Consider the following 24,772-nt stretch of genomic DNA (forward strand, 5'->3'; position numbering starts at 1 on the left):
GAATTCGAGGAATTCGAACTGGTTGAGGGATTCATCTCGTACGATCAAATGAAGGATTTTCGATAAGAAATAGATTATAGGATGTAGATTAGTAGCCTGCAATACAAAATTTACATATGCATATATAATACTAAAATTCCATAAGTTACTGAGGATTCTACGAAAGCTGTCAGGCAAAGGTAACAATAACAGATACGCTAAGATATGAATTAGCAGATACGCTAAGATATGAATTTTGTCTATACACTATTCATGCAATCAATGCAGTAAGATGTGTCTAGACTAAGAATGATAAGCAGGTAATTTCCTAAGGATGATAAGTAGGTAATTTTCGACACGAAATGATAAGCAAAACTTTTGACATGCAGACACGGTCGAAGTCCAGACTCACTAATGCATCTAAGCAACTATCAGTTAGACACACTAATGCAAGACATGGTTCGCTAAGACCACCGCTCTGATACCAACTTTCATGACCCGTCCTAATCCATCTGGACGAATACATTACATTTGGTTACATCGCAAGGTACTTGACCTCTATATGATACATTTTACAAACAATGCATTCGTTTTTAAAAGACAAACTTTCATTACATCGACAGTTGACGGCATGCATACCATTTCATAATATATCCAACTATAATTGACTTAGTAATAATCTTGATGAACTCGACGACTCGAATGCAACGTCTTTTGAAATATGTCATGAATGACTCCAAGTAATATCTCTATATGAGCAAATGCACAGTGGAAGATTTCTTTCATACCTGAGAATGAATATGCTTTAAAGTGCCAACCAAAAGGTTGGTGAGTTCATTAGTTTATCGTAATCAATCATTTCCATAATTTTAATAGACCACAAGATTTTAATTCCATAAATACACATCTCGTATCAGGCATTTCGCAAACTGCATAGAGATAAAAATCATTCATATGGATTGAACACCTGGTAACCGACATTAACATGATGCATATAGAATATCCCCATCATTCCGGGACACCCATCAGACATGATAATTTCGAAGTACTAAAGCATTCCAAATTCCAGAATGGGGCTTGTTGGGCCCGATAGATCTATTTTTAGGATTCGCGTCAATTAGGGGTGCACTAATTCTCAAAATTAGTGATGTCCCTAATTCTTAGGCTACCAAGCTAAAAGGGGCTTATTCGGCTTCGATCCATTCAATCATATAATGTAGTTTCAATTACTTGTGTCTATTTCATAAAACGGTTATAAAAATAGCGCATGTATTGTAACAACCCAACCTGTTAACCAACCAATAATGCGAAATAATAATTTTTTTTTTGCTGGAACAGCATATGGCGCGGCACGCCATATGGCCGCGCGGCGCACCAAACTGGCCTGTCCAAAAATTCATGAAATGCGAAAATGTTTGACCACTTCCCGACGTATTTAGACAAAACGCTTTTCACAACCTATTCATATATGAAAAACGAACACGTTCCATTCATAAAATAAGTTTTACGAGGCCGGGCCCACATCGGCCGTTTTACGACTTTCATACGAGAATACAAGTTTTCAATCACACGACTATTAACACAAAATAAAGCCGTGCATGGCGATTGGGGATACGCTACCCAATCCTAATCAATCCAAAAGCAAGCCTTCTAAAGCAACTACGCGAGTCCACTAGTCCCACGCTTACCCGAGACACCGCATCCATGCAAATCTATAAAAAGGTAAACAACGAGAGGGTAAGCTAATGCTTAGCGAGTGAGAATATACTACATACATATATATGCATAAAATGGACACGCCACACAAAACCAAATACCGCATACCGGAGCATCCAAGCATAAAGGCAAGCTAGTCTAAGCATACCGTAAGATCACTAAGCAACGAGCTAAAGATACATCAACAAAATATAAGTTCACCAACAACGATGTGAACAATGCCAATAAGCTACACCCGGAGGGTTAGCTACATCACGACAATACAACATTATATATATACAATATATATATATATATATATATATATATATATATATATATATATATATATATATATATATATATATATATATATATATATATATATATATATATATATATCTCGAATAACATAATTTGTTTACGCTTACAACACAATAACCATGGTTAACCAAATCTTCGCAAGGGAATGACTTCGCGAAACAAGTCATCGATGTTCATAACATCCGTTAGGGTACTTAACACCTCGTATCACTAACCCCTAGGGTGGCACCTTAACACCTCGGCACTTCACCCCGAGTGGCATCTTAACACCTCGATGCTTCACTCATTAATTTACGGAGTGGTGTCTTAACACCTCGACACTACACCCCTAGGTGGCACCTTAACACCTCGGCACTTCACCCCGAGTGGCATCTTAACACCTCGATGCTTCACTCATTATTTTACGGAGTGGTGTCTTAACACCTCGACACTACACCCCTAGGTGGCATCTTAACACCTCGATGCTTCACTCGTCACGTGAAACGTGGTGTCTTAACACCTCGACACTATGCATTTCACGCTACAACAAATAGATACATTATATACCTACACATATAATTATTCCACTCACTATATTAACCCTTCGTCATTGGGGTTATATAAGTCCACATCATACGCCCATGTGATAACTTACACACAAAGTGTGCACCTCGCCAACGTGGTCAACCAAAACGCACAACCGTGCCAATTGGACCTATACACAAGTCCAACAATTCCACCTATACGAGAAGCGATCTCTACAAGCGAGAACCCCTTCTCCCGACCCGCACCCATCCTACACATACATATGCATATAGGATATTAACACTCACCTTGTCGCCTTAAAGAATGCTACCGAATAATCCGCAATCGCCGATGGAATGTACCACATCCATTTATCACATAACAAGTAACACAATTAGGGTGGATATACAAATCAACCCAAATTGACAACTAGTGCAATTTCGACCCAAGTGCACTTCTAAGCACAAACCGTGCCCAAACTAACCAATTATCACTAACACAAGTGAGAATGGTCCTAATATGCCAATTAAACCCGAACACAAGTGTTAAACACTTATCGTTCTCAAAATCGCCCATAAACCCTAATTTTGACCCATAAAGTCAAAATCTCACCAATTACAAGTTTTGACACCAAAACATATTTAACCCGGTTTTATACTTCAACTTAATCCATTTTAAGTTTATAAACCTTATTAAATCGACAATTGGGTCATAATTATCACCAAACCCTAATTTTGACTCTAGTCAAAATTAGTCAACCAAACACACCTAAAAGTGTTTCAACACTTCCATAATCACTAAACCTAGTGATTAAACCCAATTACAAGTCCTAATCAAGGCCAATTTGTTCACCAACCCGAAATTCACCAACACTAACAATAAACCCGATTAATAGCATCACTAAACTCACTTCATGAGTTTAAATGGGTTTCTTAACAATTTAAGTTCAAACCCTAACTTTGAATATCAAATCAAACAATAAAATTCGGAGTTAGAACTTACCACAACAACCAAAACGTAGCTAGGAACGAGGTGAATAACTTTAAAACCCGAGACTTTGATCAATTCAAGCTCCTTCTTCTCCAATTCAAGCTCTCTCACTCTAGAACTCTTCCTCTCTCTCTAGATGTGGATGAGAGTGTTTGTGTGGGTGAGAAATGAGCTCCAATGGAGTTCTAGATCAGTTTTGGTGACCCTAAACCGACCCTAAATGAAAAGACCAAAGTACCCCTCATTTAAGCCTTTTAAAAAGGCTGAAAATTGCATCAGCAGCAATCGGCGCGCCGCGCCAAAAGGTGGAGCGCCGCTCCAACCTGCAGGTCAGTTTTCAGAAACTTGTTTTGGCCATAACTTTTTGACCGTAGCTCCGTTTTCGATGAATCAAATATCGTTGGAAACGTAATAAGATTTCCTTTCCAATGGAAAGGCTTTGAAGCATCAACACAAACTTTATTTGGGGTTGAAAAGATACGTACACACCTTGTCACTTCAAACAACGTCCAGTTTCCTTCGACGTTCGAGCAAACAACACGTACATGCTTCGTACACTTCATACACGTATCGTACACCATAAATACATTATGTACAATAAATATTTGGGTCTTACAACTCTCCCCCACTTAAACTCGATCACGTCCTCGTGATCTTCTCTACTTAACCAATCCGGAACTACTCAACGGCCCTCAATCCTAAGTTCCAATCCAAACTTTCCTAGACAATTCTTCCCAATGAATCACCTTTAACAACAAAATCGTCACCCGCGATTTATCAAAACCACTATCCGAGCACTAAAACCTTCTCTTTTCCCCATATCGGGAAAAACTCAACCAACCTCGTACCGAGATATCAATTCCTTAGCGTACCTTTACCAAGGACAACGCTAAAAGTGACCAAGTCTCAACCTAAAGTCAACGATTCGAACGTTTGAAGATCGAACCACATGAATCCTTACGGATTACACTTACCACTAAACATCCTTTGTAGTGCGCAATACAACCAATATGCCACTATCCTAACATCATAAGCAACGGCTAAAACCAAAAGCGCCCAAAATGACTATGGCAACGCTAAACCTAAGGTGTACAAAATCGACTATTGTCACACCCGTAACAACATGTGAGCGAAACACGGCTATCGCCTCACTAATCCCACGACATGGTCCCCACGACCCCACCATCGGCGTATAAAACTACCGTTAGTTCACACAACGTGGTCCTTACAACCCCACCATTGGCGTATAAAACAACTAATAGATCACATATCCAACAACATGAAGGCTGGCAGAAAACTACACGCGACCCACTTCTCAAATCTCAAAACCAGATGAAGTCAGCGGACCCCGTCAGCGGTCATGCTTCACCGATATAACACTACACCATGATGAAGTTAGCGGACCCCGAAGGTCATGCTTCACCAATCAACGATCCCATGATGAAGTCAGCGGACCCTGAAGGTCATGCTTCATCAATCACCAATACCATGATGAAGTCAGCGGACCCCGAAGGTCATGCTTCATCAATCAATGCCCTTTTGGCCTCGAACGACGAGTAGCGTAACATCGCGCTCTGCTACGCCATAGTGAATCCTAACGGATACCACTAACCATTCACACAATCAAGCAAGAACCACCTATATCAAACATAGGCACAAAACATTAATTCTCTAAAAGAGGATCCGATACGCACATCCCTTAACCGAGGGATTTTACCTTGCTCGTCATACCCGTCCATTATCTCTCAACGAGATTTACCACATTACCACCTTGGTGATAATTCAAATCCTAAATCATAGGTACAATTTAACCGAAATTGTACTCTACCACAAATCGACCAAATCTAGGTCCCGACACAAATTTCGGATCTACCAAAAGCATTGTCCGAAATCTCACACTAAAACCTCCGCGTGCGGGAGTGTAACTCCCCCACTTGGAACTATGTTCCATATCCGCATCTCGTACACCCGTACCATGCTACCAAAGGTAGACTTTACAAATAATTGGGTTCACACGGCACATCACCATCTCTTGCTCCAACTTTGAGCATACCAAGGATCCTAACCTATCCTTAAACACTTCGAATGAAAAGTGTACCACAAATTACACGAACTATACACTCGCAATCATCCAATTGCTTTAGTTTGTCAAATTTCACCCGATAACTCATGTACCTAAGGTTTTCACTTCGGTACCCTAAGTACAATGTAACCGCAACACAATCGGAGTCGAACACCACGCTAGTAGGTATAAAAAGGCACATAATGTCGCGTCACGTAGACTCCTTTACCAACATACATCGAGATCAACACTCAATTTCAAGAGTTTCAATCCACCCGACGAACCTCATGGTTCATCAACTTCAACACGAAAGCGAACACACGCTTAACGACCGAACACCAAAACCCATTTCCATGATTTGGTAGAAACATTTCCCAAATACAAAGGAATGCTTGGTTGCACCAAATCTGACGCCCTTCGCCCGACAGTCAAACGTCACCATAGGGTACTTCCATTAGGAACGTCACCCATATCAATAACATGCACAACACCATTGAGACTTTAAGGGTCTCACTCAACCGAGCTTAACGACCCGATACCAACCAAAATGCTTAAGCACCCAAGGATTCGCACCATAGGTTCAAGGCACAACACACCACTTATACACTCTGCTGAGAGTAAACCGGAACCATAAACGTAAACCGCCCGCTTGCTACGAATTATCTCCAACGGAGAATAAAGTTTAGCTAAGACTTACGCACATACCGCATGTTATTACAAACGAACAACATATAATTTCGTACTAAAAGTACCTGATGTAGAACTGTTGGGCTTCCGTGCTCCACTTTCCATCATGAATTTGCGCTCTAACCTCCTAACTCGATCGTCATGCGATTCGGAACACTCTGACTTTCGGTGTCCCTCCATCCGGCAAATGAAACACCTGATTGAGCCTAAAGGCACCACCGTACAATCTTGTGCCAAATGACCCCGTTCCCCACACTTAAAACACGTGAGCTTGTAACCCTTCTTACTCTTCTTCTTCACATTCCCGATGCCTTCAGGTGTACTTCGTGCCCTCTTACCATGAGCACCATGTAATCCTAACCTTGCAAGTACATCTTCACCATCACTACCTCGAGGCTTGGGAAACCTCTTTTCAAACTCTTCCTTTACAACTTTAGTCACTTGGTCTCGGAAAATTTCCGTCATTTGTCCTTCGACCAACTCCTTGGTTACTTCTCTAACCTTGCCGGTGAAAACCGAGACATATTGTTCAAACACGGCCTCAATCTTTAACGTTAACTTATCCTTCCCTTCGTGAATAGGCTCACTCGTTCCGCACCCATCTTCCGTTTTCATTCTAAGGGATGCAAACGATTAGATCACGAACGTATAGACCGCACGTACAACACCGTCCCATCTTGCTAAACACTCGTCGTACATCACTTGTTAGACATGATTTGCACCCGTAATAAGGTTTGCAAGTCCTTATTACGCATACACGCCGTATCAACTTGTTAGTACAACGACCGCCTCGCGCGATGATATAAACAAACACAAATAAAATTCTACGCGATATAAACACACGCGAGAATTATTATCACAACACAAAAGTATATTAATAATATCCGCATTACTAATATAAACGTTAGTTCACTTACAAACAAGGCACTAACTATAACCCATTCCGACCCGTAATCCTACAAGTCCTGCAACAATTAAGCACACACAAAAAGTCTAAGTCTAGGCACCTATCTCAAGTCACCTAAATCCCTTAGACCATGCTCTGATACCACTTGTAACAACCCAACCCGTTAACCAACCAATAACGCGAAATAATAATTTTTTTTTTTGCTGGAACAGCATATGGCGCGGCGCGCCATATGGCCGCGCAGCGCGCCAAACTGGCTTGTCCAAAAAGTCATGAAATGCGAAAATGTTTGACCACTTCCCGACGTATTTAGACAAAATGCTTTTCACAACCTATTCATATATGAAAAACTAACACGTTCCATTCATAAAATAAGTTTTACGAGGCCGGGCCCACATCGGCCGTTTTACGACTTTCATACGAAAATACAAGTTTTCAATCACACGACTATTAACACAAAATAAAGCCGAGCATGGCGATTGGGGATACGCTACCCAATCCTAATCAATCCAAAAGCAAGCCTTCTAAAGCAACTACGCGAGTCCACTAGTCCCACGCTTACTCGAGCTACCGCATCCATGCAAATCTATAAAAAGGTAAACAACGAGAGGGTAAGCTAACGATTAGTGAGTGAGAATATACTACATACATATATATGAATAAAATGGACACGCCACACAAAACCAAATACCGCATACCAGAGCATCCAAGCATAAAGGCAAGCTAGTCTAAGCATACCGTAAGATCACTAAGCAACGAGCTAAAGATACATCAACAAAATATAAGTTCACCAACAACGATGTGAACAATGCCAATAAGCTACACCCGGAGGGTTAGCTACATCACGACAATACAACATTATATGTATACAATATATATATATATATATATATATATATATATATATATATATATATATATATATATATATATATATATATATATATATATATATATATATATATATATATATATATATCTCGAATAACATAATTTGCTTACGCTTACAACACAATAACCATGGTTAACCAAATCTTCGCAAGGGAATGACTTCGCGAAACAAGTCATCGATGTTCATAACATCCGTTAGGGTACTTAACACCTCGTATCACTAACCCCTAGGGTGGCACCTTAACACCTCGGCACTTCACCCCGAGTGGCATCTTAACACCTCGATGCTTCACTCATTAATTTATGGAGTGGTGTCTTAACACCTCGACACTACACCCCTAGGTGGCACCTTAACACCTCGGCACTTCACCCCGAGTGGCATCTTGACACCTCGATGCTTCACTCATTATTTTACGGAGTGGTGTCTTAACACCTCGACACTACACCCCTAGGTGGCATCTTAACACCTCGATGCTTCACTCGTCACGTGAAACGTGGTGTCTTAACACCTCGACACTACGCATTTCACGCTACAACAAATAGATACATTATATACCTACACATATAATTATTCCACTCACTATGTTAACCCTTCGTCATTGGGGTTATATAAGTCCACATCATACGCCCATGTGATAACGTACACACAAAGTGTGCACCTCACCAACGTGGTCAACCAAAACGTACAACCGTGCCAATTGGACCTATACATAAGTCCAACAATTCCACCTATACGAGAAGCGATCTCTACAAGCGAGAACCCCTTCTCCCGACCCGCACCCATCCTACACATACATATGCATATAGGATATTAACACTCACCTTGTCGCCTTGAAGAATGCTACCGAATAATCCGCAATCGCCGATGGAATGTACCTAATCCATTTATCACATAACAAGTAACACAATTAGGGTGGATATATGTAATGACCCGGAATTTTCTGACCAAATTATACTTATGAGATTAATATTTACATAAATTAAACCATACCAACATGATAAGCAATCTAAATTATTGAGACTTGTGTTTTTGAAAAGAGTTTTACACAACGTTTGACCGTCCAATATGACCGATGATATCACGAACTATATAACATACAATAATTATACGTTTGTGTATATATATGTATTTATATATATTTAACATGATTTAAGGATGGTTTAACATCTCATTGTGTACTAATGGCAATGAGTTATAAGTATATTTTGAAACTACTAACTTAAGTTTTCAAAACGATAACTATACGTGACATTCTTTGATATATATACTTATAATCTATAATGCTTATACATGTATCGTATATATAATGTATTTAATCACTTTTTAAGGACTTAAATACATAAAAAAATATAAGTATATTCACAAAAGATAGCTATATTTGAATTCTCGTTCCGTTTCCTCAAGATTTCTATACGTATATCTAGGGTATATGTACCCGTATCATACCCAGCTTCTATACGTATTTACTATTGGTATATACAAATCAAATCAACATCCTAATCAACATTATTACTGCCCTAGATATGAGGTAACTAGGATTTGTCAAGTAGTATGAATTATTAGTAAGAAAACAAAATTAGGAATCCTTTTCTTTCTTTATAAACTAAAAACGTTTTTATAAATGAACACCATTTCTTCACTCCATTTTCTCATATCTACACCCTCATTAATCTCTCAAAATACTCCTAACTTCATACTTGATCATCTCTAAGCATTTTCCCCATCATTTAGCTTCAATTACAAGCCTTAAACACCATAAAAAAAAACTCTTTCAAGAACATATCAAAATAACCACCCATTTGAAGAAGTTTACTTCCAACCTTTTGATCTAACTCCACCACTCTTTGATTCCAAGATTATTTCTTATCTTTTGTAGTAACTTTGTCCAAGTAACTTGAGGTAGTAACCTTGTTCATAATCTTATTCAATACATATTCATATAGCTATCTTATTTTGTGGTATAAAATTTTAACAACAAGAACATAGTTTGAATGATTTCAAACTTGTTCGCAAACTAAATAGATCCTTCTAACTTGACTTTTAAAATACTTCAAGACCTGTAATATATCATAATGATATGCTAACCTAACAAGATATAACTTGGTTTTACAAAGAACATCTTAAAAACTGAATCTACATCGTCAGAGTGCAACCGGGGCTGTTTTGGGTTGGATAATTAAAAACCATCTTGAACTTTGAATTGAAAGTTCATGTTTTGGAAAAATGATATTTCATATGAATATGTTAACACATAAAAATTTCATGGTTTAACTCAAAGTGTAAGTATTTTTAGAAAAATGATCATTAAATGTTGTTTTTATGATGGAAAATGATCACTTTCATAAGTTTCACCAAAGTTTGACCTATAACCTATGATTTAGAATACAAACTAAGGTATTTTCAGTTCATATTCTTAAAATTTGACTCGATCCAAGGAAGTGGCAAGTTAAACCAACAAAAACGAAGTTGTAATGAAGAAACTACGACTAAAACAAGATTGGGTGTCCGAAGCTAGTTTAGCTACGAAAATATTTGGAGAAAAAGTAAATTAATCATATCTTTTCTAATTAATATGATATTTTATATATAATTACTTATGATTTGATTTTATATATTTTAGGACCACCCGTAAACAACACGAGAAGATTAATCATAAGACCTCATGATTGTACGCAACACGTCATTTGACAATACGGTACTTTATGTACCCAACACGTCATTTGACAACATGGTACCATGGGTGGAGATTAATTCTGATCAATACGAATACGATGGGGTCTTTATTTATTTTATTTAAGCAACTAATTGTGAACCACTAACATCGGACTTCTAACTACGGACTAAGAAAATATTAAAAGTATTAAAAGTATATATATATATATGTAACAATTACTTAAAAAGAAAATATGTTGATATATTATATATATGGTTAGGTTTGTGATATCTATCGGAGACCAAGTCGAATTAAATACCTTCAAGGCAAAAGTGAGTTTCATTTGCTCCCTTTTTAATTGCTTTTGCAATATATATTTTTGGGCTGAGAATACATGCGCTGCTTTTATAAATGTTTACAAAATAGACACAAGTACTTAAAAATATATTCTACGTTGAGTTGTACCACTGGCATATTTCCCTGTAGCTTGGTAACTACTATTTACATGGGTATTGTAAACGCGAATCCTGTTGATAGATCTATCGGGCCTGACAACCCCAACTGGACTGGACGACCAGTATTCAATGGTTGCACAGTACTTCGTTTTGGTGACTACACTTGGTACGGTGTAGTGAGATTTTATAATAAAGGGAATATGCGACGTTGATTAAATGTTAAGTATGGTTACCAAGTGCTCAACCACTTAGAATGTTTTACATACACTTGCGAGTGTATTATGTTTATGATTATGAAATCTTGTGGTCTATTAACATATTGAAATGATTGTTATGATAAACCTATGAACTCACCAACTTTTTGGTTGACACTTTAAAGTATGTTTATTCTCAGGTACGAATTAAGTCTTTCGCTGTGCATTTGCTCAATATAAGGACATTAATTGGACCCGATCATCGCAATGGGACCAAATGTTGATGACTTCGTCCAGGTGGATTAGGACGGGTCCTTTTAGTTGGTATCAGAGCGGTGGTCGTAGCGAACCAGGTCTTGCATTAGTGTGTCTAGCTAGTAGTTGTTAGGATGCATTAATGAGTCTGGACTTCGACCGTGTCTACATGTCAAAAGTTTTGCTTATCATTTCTAGTCGGAAATCATCTGCTTATCATCCTTAGGAAATTACATGCTTATCATTCATAAGTCTAGACACGTTTTACTGCATTTATTGCATTGATAGTGCATAGACGAATTCTTATCTTAGCATATCTGTTATTGAGAACTTTGACTGATATCTTTTCAAAGATTCTCCGTAATTTACGGGATTTTGGTATTATATATACATATGTAAATTATGTATTGAAGAGTACCAAATCTAACTCCTATAATCTATTCCATACCAAAAATTTATTTTTCCCATTATACAAGATGGATTCCGCAACTAGTTCGAATTCTTCAAATTCCGACAGTTATGCCGATATGAATTTCCATTCGGGCTCCGAATGCAGCGTCACCGAAATGGATCAACCAATTTCCCATCATCTATTCTGGATGAATCGGGGATGGGTTCTTAATATACTAAATCACTGGAGACAAGAAGAAGGTGATCCATTCCATCCACCAAATTGCCCTCTTGGCGATGAACCTGAAGCACTTACCGGCGAACCTATTCGAAACACCATTTTCTCTCTCATTTCTAGAGTATCTCGTCACGATTATATACTATCCCATATTACAAATCTTGTTCATTCGCTCACTCCAACCGCCAATCATCCCGGTGTACTAGCAGAAGTTAACGAACTTCGTGCTCGCGTGACGGCTTTGGAGAACATGGTGCGAAGGTTGCAAACACCAGCAGCAGCACCAGCAGTATAATCAGCACCACCATCAATAACATCACCACTAACAAACAACATCCGCATCACACGTCTCGACATCATAATCTGTCCCACAAACATCAACATCATACGCACCATTGATACCGAGGAGTACCAACAATAATGAACGCTGAAGTATTGATCCATAACTTCATTGATATTCTGCGAAGAATATGTGGTTTCAAAGAGTTTTAGAGATTTCTTATTTTAGCTCAAACCGAAAAGCAAATGAGATTAATATCATATTAACTCATTAAATTCATGATTTCATCTGAAGAAAATATATATGTATATATGTTTTCATAAAGATTGTAATTAAAAGTTCTTTTGTACAAAATATTAATGGTGAAATTTTTTTTTAACGGGTAGGTAATACCCGAGGAATAATTAGATTTCATCTTAATAAGTTACATTGTACATTCGTCGAAGCTGATTCAATAGTCATTTACTATCCTACTTACAACCACCGATATATGTATCCGTTCACCGCAGAATAACCATTTTCATTCAATTTCATATTTGGATTTTGACTTCCCATAATCTAACAAGTGGCATATGAAGAAAACATATGACAAAATAAAATCTGTTAGAAAAAAACAAATTAACTATGAAAAATTTTGTTAAGAATCCACGCTAACTGTTCCAGCTAACTGTTCCTAGCTAACTGATTACATTTTATTTATCGCAGTTTATTTATCGCAATTTAATTATCGCTCTTTTATTTATCGTCATTTAATTTCTGTAATTATTTTACGCACTTTAAATATCGGGACACGTATACAATGTTTTGACATATCATATCGACGCATCTATATATATTATTTGGAATCACCATAGACACTCTATATGCAGTAATGATCGAGTTCTCTATACAGGGTTGAGGTTGATTCTACAATAATATATATAGTTTGAGTTGTGATCGAGTCTGAGACGTATACGGGTCACGACACATATTAATTAATTCGTATATTATATATTAAACTATATATGAATTATTGGACTGTTACTGTGGACTATTGACTGTGGACTAATGACATTGGACAATTAAAATGAATTAAAATATTGATTATAACATATGAAACTAAACATTTCTTCAAGATTGCCACTTGATTTCATCTTAAACCTCATTGTATCTCGACGATTACAATCAGCGTTCAAATCTATCATGATTCTTAAAAACAACTCAATCGAGAGGATAAACCAACCGCACTTCATCTACGGAAGAAAAGATTGATGCATATAGTTATGCACCTGAAAAACCCTCGGAGACTGAGTAAACGTTTGACACGTATCTGTTCTAGTTCCTTTGACATTGTTAATACCGAAGATCGTTTTTCAATCCCTTTCCAAAGTAGCTAATTTTGTCACAGCTCCAGCAAGTCAACTCCGAATTTTCATCCGAAACAACTTTATTATAACCGCAATATATATGCGTACTCTTTATTGTTACTGGGGAACCTTTTATATTCCACAATATTACCATCAGCGATTAATCATTCTAAAAACACAATTCTCCTGAAACTACCTCGGTTTGATAACCGATGACCCAGATCAGTTAACTTTGAAAATGCTGACGAAGCAGCATGTTGTAGATGATCTTAATGGCCAAAAGTTTGATGATTAAGAAAGGAGTGTTAGGAACGCTCGATAGAAAATTTAGTACCGAAAAGCGGATTATGCGAAACTATGAAGAAAGCCGTGGACAAATCACAAAGAATAAGTTTGCCTTCAAAGAATCCAAATGATTCTGTGCCTGCTTAAATCGTTAGCAAACATCTTATTTCTCATTCTAAACCTTCACAGACAAATCTTCTTCATCATCCATTGATATTAGAAATTCTAGGATATTCTCGTATGTTCTATTATAAATATCCTCCATATTTCTGGCGATATTTTCACAACTATTCTTATCTAAGATCATATCTGCAACATAAAAGAAACTGTGTTAGTTTCTAAATTCTGAAACCTTCGAGTTTAAAATATGAATGTTTTGAAGTAGTGTTGGGAACTGAAGCATGATGATTCACAGTACTGTCATCATGTGCCATTTACACGACTCTTACATTCTATCTAATCTCTAAACATATCAAGAGAATATTTTTCTGGATGACTCGGTCATCTCCAGGGTATTCTGGTAATTTAACAAATCAAAATCGTTCTATTACTATTTTCTTCTTAGAGCATTAGCTATGTTCATTCTGAATTTCATATCTACGAATTCCGGACCATTACTCGCTTGACTCGAAGTCAGAAAGATAAAACGAAAGCATGAAGCTCCGAAAAATAATGAAGAATATAAACTCCGATAATAACCCCGAAATTACAAACCGTGTATATCAATGCATATAGCAATATAGAGACACCGGAGAATTAGAAACACTATAAACACAAGAGTATAGTAGAAGTAAATAGATTCTTCTGGTGGTAGATGAAAAAGAAGAATGACAGATATAAAAGTTAGGAGTATATCAAGAATCAGGACTGGATGAAGCATATTGATGAATGCTTTAAAGTAAGAATCAAGGGAGAAAGAATAGAAGGCGTGAGTCGTGGAAAATAAGGAAACGAAGGGGTAAATTTATAGTGAAATATCCGACAGAGCAATCGAAACAGATTATTGCATATAATCAAAGAAGATCCTGATTTCCTTAATCACCAAAGAACCAAATCTTATTACGTAAGATTCTCTTTAAATCCCTTAAATCCCAAAATCAATCATAACTACGTCATCGGTTAAGACGAATATATTTTACCCATCTCACTCTTTTACGATAGTCTCATTTATATTCTTCGCATAATCGAATCGTTTTATCTACATTACTCAATGATGATAAAACTCCATTATCACCTTATATTTGTCATGAAAACCTTCTTATTGTTATCCATAACAACCTCTATCAAATTTCGGGGACGAAATTTCTTTAACGGGTAGGTACTGTAATGACCCTGAATTTTCTAACCAAATTTTACTTATGAGATTAATATTTACATAAATTAAACCATACCAACATGATAAGCAATCCAAATTATTGAGACTTGTGTTTTTGAAAAGAGTTTTACACAACGTTTGACCGTCCAATATGACCGATGATATCACGAACTATATAACATACGATAATTATACGTTTGTGTATATATATGTATTTATATATATTTAACATGATTTAAGGATGGTTTAACATCTCATTGTGTACTAATGACAATGAGTTATAAGTATATTTTGAAACTACTAACTTAAGTTTTCAAAACGATAACTATACGTAACATTCTTTGATATATATACTTATAATCTATAATGCTTATACATGTATCGTATATATAATGTATTTAATCACTTTTTAAGGACTTAAATACATAAAACAATATAAGTATATTCACAAAAGATAGCTATATTTGAATTCTCGTTCCGTTTCCTCAAGATTTCTATACGTATATCTAGGGTATATGTACCCGTATCATACCCAGCTTCTATACGTATTTACTATTGGTATATACAAATCACATCAACATCCTAATCAACATTATTACTGCCCTAGATATGAGGTAACTAGGATTTGTCAAGTAGTATGAATTATTAGTAAGAAAACAAAATTAGGAATCCTTTTCTTTCTTTATAAACTAAAAACGTTTTTATAAATGAACACCATTTCTTCACTCCATTTTCTCATATCTACACCCCCATTAATCTCTCAAAATACTCCTAACTTCATACTTGATCATCTCTAAGAATTTTCCCCATCATTTAGCTTCAATTACAAGCCTTAAACACCATAAAAAAAACTCTTTCAAGAACATATCAAAATAACCACCCATTTGAAGAAGTTTACTTCCAACCTTTTGATCTAACTCCACCAGTCTTTGATTCCAAGATTATTTCTTATATTTTGCAGTAACTTTGTCCAAGTAACTTGAGGTAGTAACCTTGTTCATAATCTTATTCAATTCATATTCATATAGCTATCTTATTTTGTGGTATAAAATTTTAACAACAAGAACATAGTTTGAATGATTTCAAACTTGTTCGCAAACTAAATAGATCCTTCTAACTTGACTTTTAAAACCCTTCAAGACCTATAATATATCATAATGATATGCTAACCTAACAAGATATAACTTGGTTTTACAAAGAACATCTTAAAAACTGAATCTACGTCGTCAGAGTGCAACCGGGGGCTGTTTTAGGTTGGATAATTAAAAACCATCTTGAACTTTGAATTGGAAGTTCATGTTCTGGAAAAATGATATTTCTTATGAATATGTTAACACATAAAAATTTCATGGTTTAACTCAAAGTGTAAGTATTTTTAGAAAAATGATCATTAAATGTTGTTTTTATGATGGAAAATGATCACTTTCATAAGTTTCACCAAAGTTTGACCTATAACCTATGATTTAGAATACAAACTAAGGTATTTTCAGTTCATATTCTTAAAATTTGACTCGATCCAAGGAAGTGGCAAGTTGAACCAACAAAAACGGAGTTGTAATGAAGAAACTACGACTAAAACAAGATTGGGTGTCCGAAGCTAGTTTAGCTACGAAAATATTTGGAGAAAAAGTAAATTAATCATATCTTTTCTAATTAATATGATATTTTATATATAATTACTTATGATTTGATTTTATATATTTCAGGACCACCCGTAAACAACACGAGAAGATTAATCATAAGACCTCATGATTGTACGCAACACGTCATTTGACAACACGGTACTTTATGTACGCAACACGTCATTTGACAACATGGTACCATGGGTCGAGATTAATTCTGATCAATACGAATACGATGGGGTCTTTATTTATTTTATTTAAGCAACTAATTGTGGACCACTAACATCGAACTGCTAACTACAGACTAAGAAAATATTAAAAGTATATATATATATATATATATATATATATATATATATATATATATATATATATATATATATATATATATATATATATATATATATATATATATGTAACGATTACTTAAAAAGAAAATATGTTGATATATTATATATATGGTTAGGTTCGTGATATCTATCGAAGACCAAGTCGAATTAAATACCTTCAAGGCAAAAGTGAGTTTCATTTGCTCCCTTTTTAATTGCTTTTGCAATATATATTTTTGGGCTGAGAATACATGCGCTGCTTTTATAAATGTTTACAAAATAGACACAAGTACTTAAAAATATATTCTACGTTGAGTTGTACCACTGGCATATTTCCCTGTAGCTTGGTAACTACTATTTACATGGGTATTGTAAACGCGAATCCTGTTGATAGATCTATCGAGCCTGACAACCCCAACTGGACTGGACGACCAGTATTCAACGGTTGCACAGTACTTCGTTTTGGTGACTACACTTGGTACGGTGTAGTGAGATTTTATAATAAAGGGAATATGCGACGTTGATTAAATGTTAAGTATGGTTACCAAGTGCTCAACCACTTAGAATACTTTACATACACTTGCGAGTGTATTATGTTTATGATTATGAAATCTTGTGGTCTATTAACATATTGAAATGATTGTTATGATAAACCTATGAACTCACCAACCTTTTGGTTGACACTTTAAAGTATGTTTATTCTCAGGTACGAATTAAGTCTTTCGCTGTGCATTTGCTCAATATAAGGACATTACTTGGACCCGATCATCGCAATGGGACAAAATGTTGATGACTTCGTCCAGGTGGATTAGGACGGGTCCTTTCAATATACAAATCAACCCAAATTGACAACTAGTGCAATTTCGACCCAAGTGCACTTCTAAGTACAAATCGTGCCCAAACTAACCAATTATCACTAACACAAGTGAGAATGGTCCTAATATGTCAATTAAACCCGAACACAAGTGTTAAACACTTAGCGTTCTCAAAATCGCCCATAAACCCTAATTTTGACCCATAAAGTCAAAATCTCACCAATTACAAGTTTTGACACCAAAACATATTTAACCTGGTTTTATACTTCAACTTAATCCATTTTAAGTTTATAAACCTTATTAAATCGACAATTGGGTCATAATCATCACCAAACCCTAATTTTGACTCTAGTCAAAATTAGTCAACCAAACACACCTAAAAGTGTTTCAACACTTCCATAATCACTAAACCTAGTGATTAAACCCAATTACAAGTCCTAATCAAGGCCAATTTGTTCACCAACACTAACAATAAACCCGATTACTAGCATCACTAAACTCACTTCATGAGTTTAAATGGGTTTCTTAACAATTTAAGTTCAAACCCTAACTTTGAATATCAAATCAAACAATGAAATTCGGAGTTAGAACTTACCACAACAACCAAAACGTAGCTAGGAACGAGGTGAATAACTTTAAAACCCGAGATTTTGATCAATTCAAGCTCCTTCTTCTCCAATTCAAGCTCTCTCACTCTAGAACTCTTCCTCTCTCTCTAGATGTGGATGAGAGTGTTTGTGTGGGTGAGAAATGAGCTCCAATGGAGTTCTAGATCAGTTTTGGTGACCCTAAACCGACCCTAAATGAAAAGACCAAAGTACCCCTCATTTAAGCCTTTTAAAAAGGCTGAAAATTGCATCAGCAGCAATCGGCGCATCGCGCCAAAAGGTGGAGCGCCACTCCAACCTGCAGGTCAGTTTTCAGAAAACTTATTTTGGACATAACTTTTTGACCGTAGCTCCGTTTTCGATGAATCAAATATCATTGGAAACGTAATAAGATTTCCTTTCCAATGGTAAGGCTTTGAAACATCACACACAAACTTTATTTGGGGTTGAAAAGATACGTACACACCTTGTCACTTCAGACAACGTCCAGTTTCCTTCGACGTTCGAGCAAACAACACGTACATGCTTCGTATACTTCATACACGTATCGTACATCATAAATACATTATGTACAATAAATATTTGGGTCTTGCATGTATTCTCAGTTCCAAAAATATATATTGCAAAAGCATTTAAAAAGGGAGCAAATGAAACTCACCATACTGTATTTTGTAGTAAAAATACATTTGACGATGTTGAACAATGCAGGGTTGGCCTCGGATTCACGAACCTATATTATTCATATATATTAATACATATATTCGTAATTGAGCAATTTCATATATTATAACCTTATATATTATATATTTAATTTGTATATATGTTTAAAAATGGTTATCTTTTATATAGTTATATATTTATATATTTATTTATCCTAAAAGTATTTAATTTGTTATGTGTGAATATTTATATAAAGATTGTTAATATAAATAATTTCTTACTTTTATGTAATATTACTTATAAATATATTTTATATATTTAATAATATTAATAATAGTTGTATTTGATAGTAATGATAATATAACAAAAATAACATTACATATAATTATTATAATATGAATCATAGTAATAATAATAACAATAATGATATTAGCAGTAAAAATGATAATAATAATAATAATAATAATAATAATAATAATAATAATAATAATAATAATAATAATAATAATAATAATAATAATAATAATAATAATAATAATAATATAGTTGTAATGATAATAAAATAACAATTTTTGTAACAGTGATAATAAGTTTTAATAATAACAATACTAATAATGAACATAATACTTGAGTTAATAATAATAATAATAATAATAATAATAATAATAATAATAATAATAATAATAATAATAATAATAATAATAATAATAATAATAATAATAATAATAATAATAATAGTACTACAAATGGTATAATTACTAATATTTACGAAAATAATAATAAGTTGCATTATTTTGTCACTAATTATAATATTTACAATAATAATTTTATTATGTTCATAATAATGATAATAATAATAATAATGATCATAATTATAATAATAATAATACCTATGTAATATTAGTAATAATAATAATAATACTAAGTAATAATAATATTGGTAATAATAACAATTTTAACAATACTAATTATTACTATTAATAACAATAACAATCATAATAATAATAATAATAATAATAATAATAATAATAATAATAATAATAATAATAATAATAATAATAATAATAATAATAATAACAATAATAATAATAATAATAATAATAATAATAATAATAATAATAATAATAATAATAATAATAATAATAATAATAATAATAATAATAATAATAATAATAACAATAACAATAATAATAATAATAATAATAATAATAATAATTTAAAATGAAACTACCTCTTAAGAGCTTAAAAAGAATAAACTGCTAGAGCCGGGACTCGAACCCGTGACCACCCGCATACCCGCTAACACCCACAACCACTCCTCCGTTTCCTGTCTTTCTAATATAATACTGTCCTAAAATAAATATATACTGTTTCTATTATTCATCATCTTCTTCATCTCCAAAATTAGCCAGAGATCGATCCCCTTTAAACACCAATTAATTGTTGTTTTAGAAATATAAAATCAAATAGAACATGACCTATAATACTTACTTGAATCAATTTAATCAAATAATTAGAAAATTTTGCTGTAACAGACTCATAAACCCATTTTTAAACTTGAAATCACATTCCGATTTTTATCATGTTTTAGACCACGATCAAAACATGAAAGATGTTTCTAATCTCTCCTAGAAACTAACTGAATCTACAATTTCACTCAAAATGTCAGATCAAAATCGAATTTCATGATGAACTATACGTTTGACTTTTTGATATAAATCTTTGACTTCAAGAATTCGTAATGAATATAAAGAACTGGATAATGAGAACTTACAGATAGATTAAATGATGGATTCCTAACACAAATGCATTGTTAGATTTTACAATTTCATTCAAATTTGGGAGTTGAGCAAAAAGTTGCACGTACATAGTGCTTGTTTCGATTTTAAATAATTTTTCTGTTTTATTTTTATAATTGCAGTAAATAACATATAGATTGAGATTGAATAATTGATGGGGGACATGAATTAGTCACATGTTTGGTCTACTGAATGCGTACCATCTGTATATATATGTATATAACCGTATATATAAATAGCCATATATATACTTGTATTATATAAATCTGTATTTGTATTTCTGTATTTAATTAACTATCTGTTATGTATTTACATCAGTACTTATATAATATCTAATCAATATTAATAACCATTATATATATAAGTAATAATAATAATTCTAATAATACTCATAATACAATAATTTTATTAATAATAATAGTAACGATAATATTATTAATGATAATAATAATGATTTTTAATGATAGTAATATCTAACGATAATACAAATAATAATTATGATATATATAATACATATATTAATATTAGTATTAACATTAATAATAATAATGGAAGTAATACTAATAATATTTGATATAACATTTTAAGCTTATCAAATCTCATATATTTATTTACTAAAATAATAATATTGATAGTACTAATATCATTATTAATAATGTAAGTGATATTTATTAATATAATAATTATATCTTAACTTGTAATTTAATATATATATATATATATATATATATATATATATATATATATATATATATATATATATATATATGTATATATATATATATATATATTACACATTATTAACTACGTAATACTTATATTATATAATAACTTATTTAATATTTATATAATTTATATATATCACAATATAATATTTATTGTATACAGGAATCATATATAGACTCATTTTTATAACAACTTGATTATTTTGTATATTATTAATTCAAATGATAATTTTTATTTTATTATTTCAAAACATTATATATACTTCTTAAATTCCAATTAATTAATGTACATTTTATTAAATCAAAATATTATACATTATTATATTTATAATACATATACATATTTATTTCTAAATAATTGTTCGTGAATCGTCGGGAATAGTCAAAGGTTAAATGTATCCATGTAAACAGTTCAAAAATTTTGAGACTCAACATTACATACTTTGCTTATCGTATCGAAATCATATAAGGATTAAGTTTAAATTTAGTCGGAAATTCTCGGGTCGTCACAGACTCCGGGCATTTAAATAAGGACATCAAGTAGATCCCTATACTTCCCATAACAAATTTAGCTAACGTTAATCTACCTCCTGATGAAATGAGTCTCGCCTTCCATGAAGAAAATTTAGAACAAAACTTTTCGTGTAAAGGCTCCCAATTTGAAACTCTTTTCATATTCGAACCAATGGGCAAACCGAGATACGTAGTCGGGAAGTAACCAACTCTAGCACCAATAAAATTAGCGAGTGAAACAACTTCGGTATCCGAAACACCTACACCGAAAACATGGGATTTGGAGATGTTTAATCTCAAACCCGAGACATGATGAAAAATGTCTAAAATAATAAGAATACGCCTTGATTCGGTAACGCTCCAATCAGAAAAAATAATAATGTTATCCGCATAAGTAAAATGTGATAAATGAATCAAGTCCGAACCCACTTTAATCCCTCGAATATAATTAATTTCCATGGCTCGATGAAAGGCGAGGTTATAACACCCTGTCAAAATCCATTAACTGAATGTTAACTCTGGTCCACAGTGCTTGGCTTGACTTCTATGTGACAGCAAAGTTCTACAGCGGAAGCAACTAATTCCTTAGATAAAACATGCAAAACGGGTTAGCAGTTTCCATAAATCATTTGTCGAAAAATAGTTCTCAAAATCGTTTATCAGTAATCGGTATTCGAAAATCAGTATTCAGAAATCAGTAACATTTATCAGTATAACCCATCCAGGTTAAATGTCAAAAGTTTACATACAGCAAATGTCAAGTATTAAACTATTTGTAAGATGTCAAGTTTCAACTGTGTGTGACATTAAAAAGTTCTTTTGGTTTCAACTGCTTGTAGCCATTTTCATGCCTAGTTTCTAGTTTGTAAACATCAAGTTTAAGTATCACTCATCGTAAGTTAGGCCACGAGATTTCTGAAATAAAAGCATCGTAAAAGTATACATTTATCATGAGCACTTGATTATAAGACTTTAACCCTGCGGATAGCTAAGTCGCTACGCGTCTTCCTTTTACCCTTTCTAAGCATACACTGGTCAGGTGTATAAGTTATAACAGAATAAGCACCTCGTACGTTGAGGCGAGGTTTGTCAAACCTAACGGTACCATCCCTATAAGGCGAGCTTACGTAAAGTAATTAATATAATCAAGCTAAGGGATTTTTGATCTGAACTCATATGTATATTCGTTTAAGTTACTCGTGCCTAATATGTAAAATAGTTGTAAAAACAGTTTAAGAAATAGTTTCAAAAGCGGCATGTATCTCATCCCAAAAATATTAAAGAAAATGGGACTGTAGACTCACATTTCCAAAAGCACTGACAAATCTCTTAGTAAAACTATACGGTAGTCGAACAATCACGATCGATAAACGGAACCTAGTCAAATAGGTCATATTAAGTAAATACAAAGGTCACACTATGTCAACCCATAGTGTACGCATAGTCCTAGTGCTCAGACTGACTCAATAAGAAAGTAAAAGTCAACTAGTCCAAGCAAGTCAACAAAAGTCAACTAGGGTCAAACCAAAAGTCAACTCGGTCAAAGTGGTCTACAAAAGTCAAACATCTCAGTAGGTCATGCAATCGTGATCAACATGTCATTCCGAAGTCAAGTAACATGTTACAGCTCATAGTCAACAATTTGCACGTTCACAGTTTATCGCATGTCCTTGAAAATACGCACATCATAGAAACAACGAGTACAACTCTTAGCACATAATTCATGAAAACATGGAAAACTACAGATCATAACTAGCCTCAAAATAGATTCCAAAAAGTCTGGCCAAGGCCTCATACGATGTGTACAAGTTGAGTTTCAGAAAGGGTCTAGTTACGGTTTACCAAATTAGTTTCTGCACGCGCATCAGTTTTAGAAAAATTCTCATTTAGAATTTAAAATATCTTTTAATGAACGGCCATTTGGAGATTACTCCGGACACTTCAAAGTTTCAGTGGTAAAATAACCAAAGACTTTTATATAGCCAATTTTTACAGTTAATTCAAGGAAGTCAGACCCTCAGTTTTTGAACAACAATCAGACATGTCATTTGGTGGTGCATATAACTCATGGCAAATCACTTTTTCAGAAGCTAGAATGCAAATGAGATATACTTATGGACATATAAAATATCATATTCCAAAAGATCAAAGTCTCAATCATCTTACTATTCATGTTAGGTCATTTCCCGTGACTATGAAAACAATTTCAGCTCATTAGAAAACACAAATCTTCGTTTTGACACACCAAGA

This window comes from Rutidosis leptorrhynchoides, chromosome 6 (assembly GCF_046630445.1).
Source record: "Rutidosis leptorrhynchoides isolate AG116_Rl617_1_P2 chromosome 6, CSIRO_AGI_Rlap_v1, whole genome shotgun sequence".
Classification (NCBI taxonomy): Eukaryota; Viridiplantae; Streptophyta; class Magnoliopsida; order Asterales; family Asteraceae; genus Rutidosis; species Rutidosis leptorrhynchoides.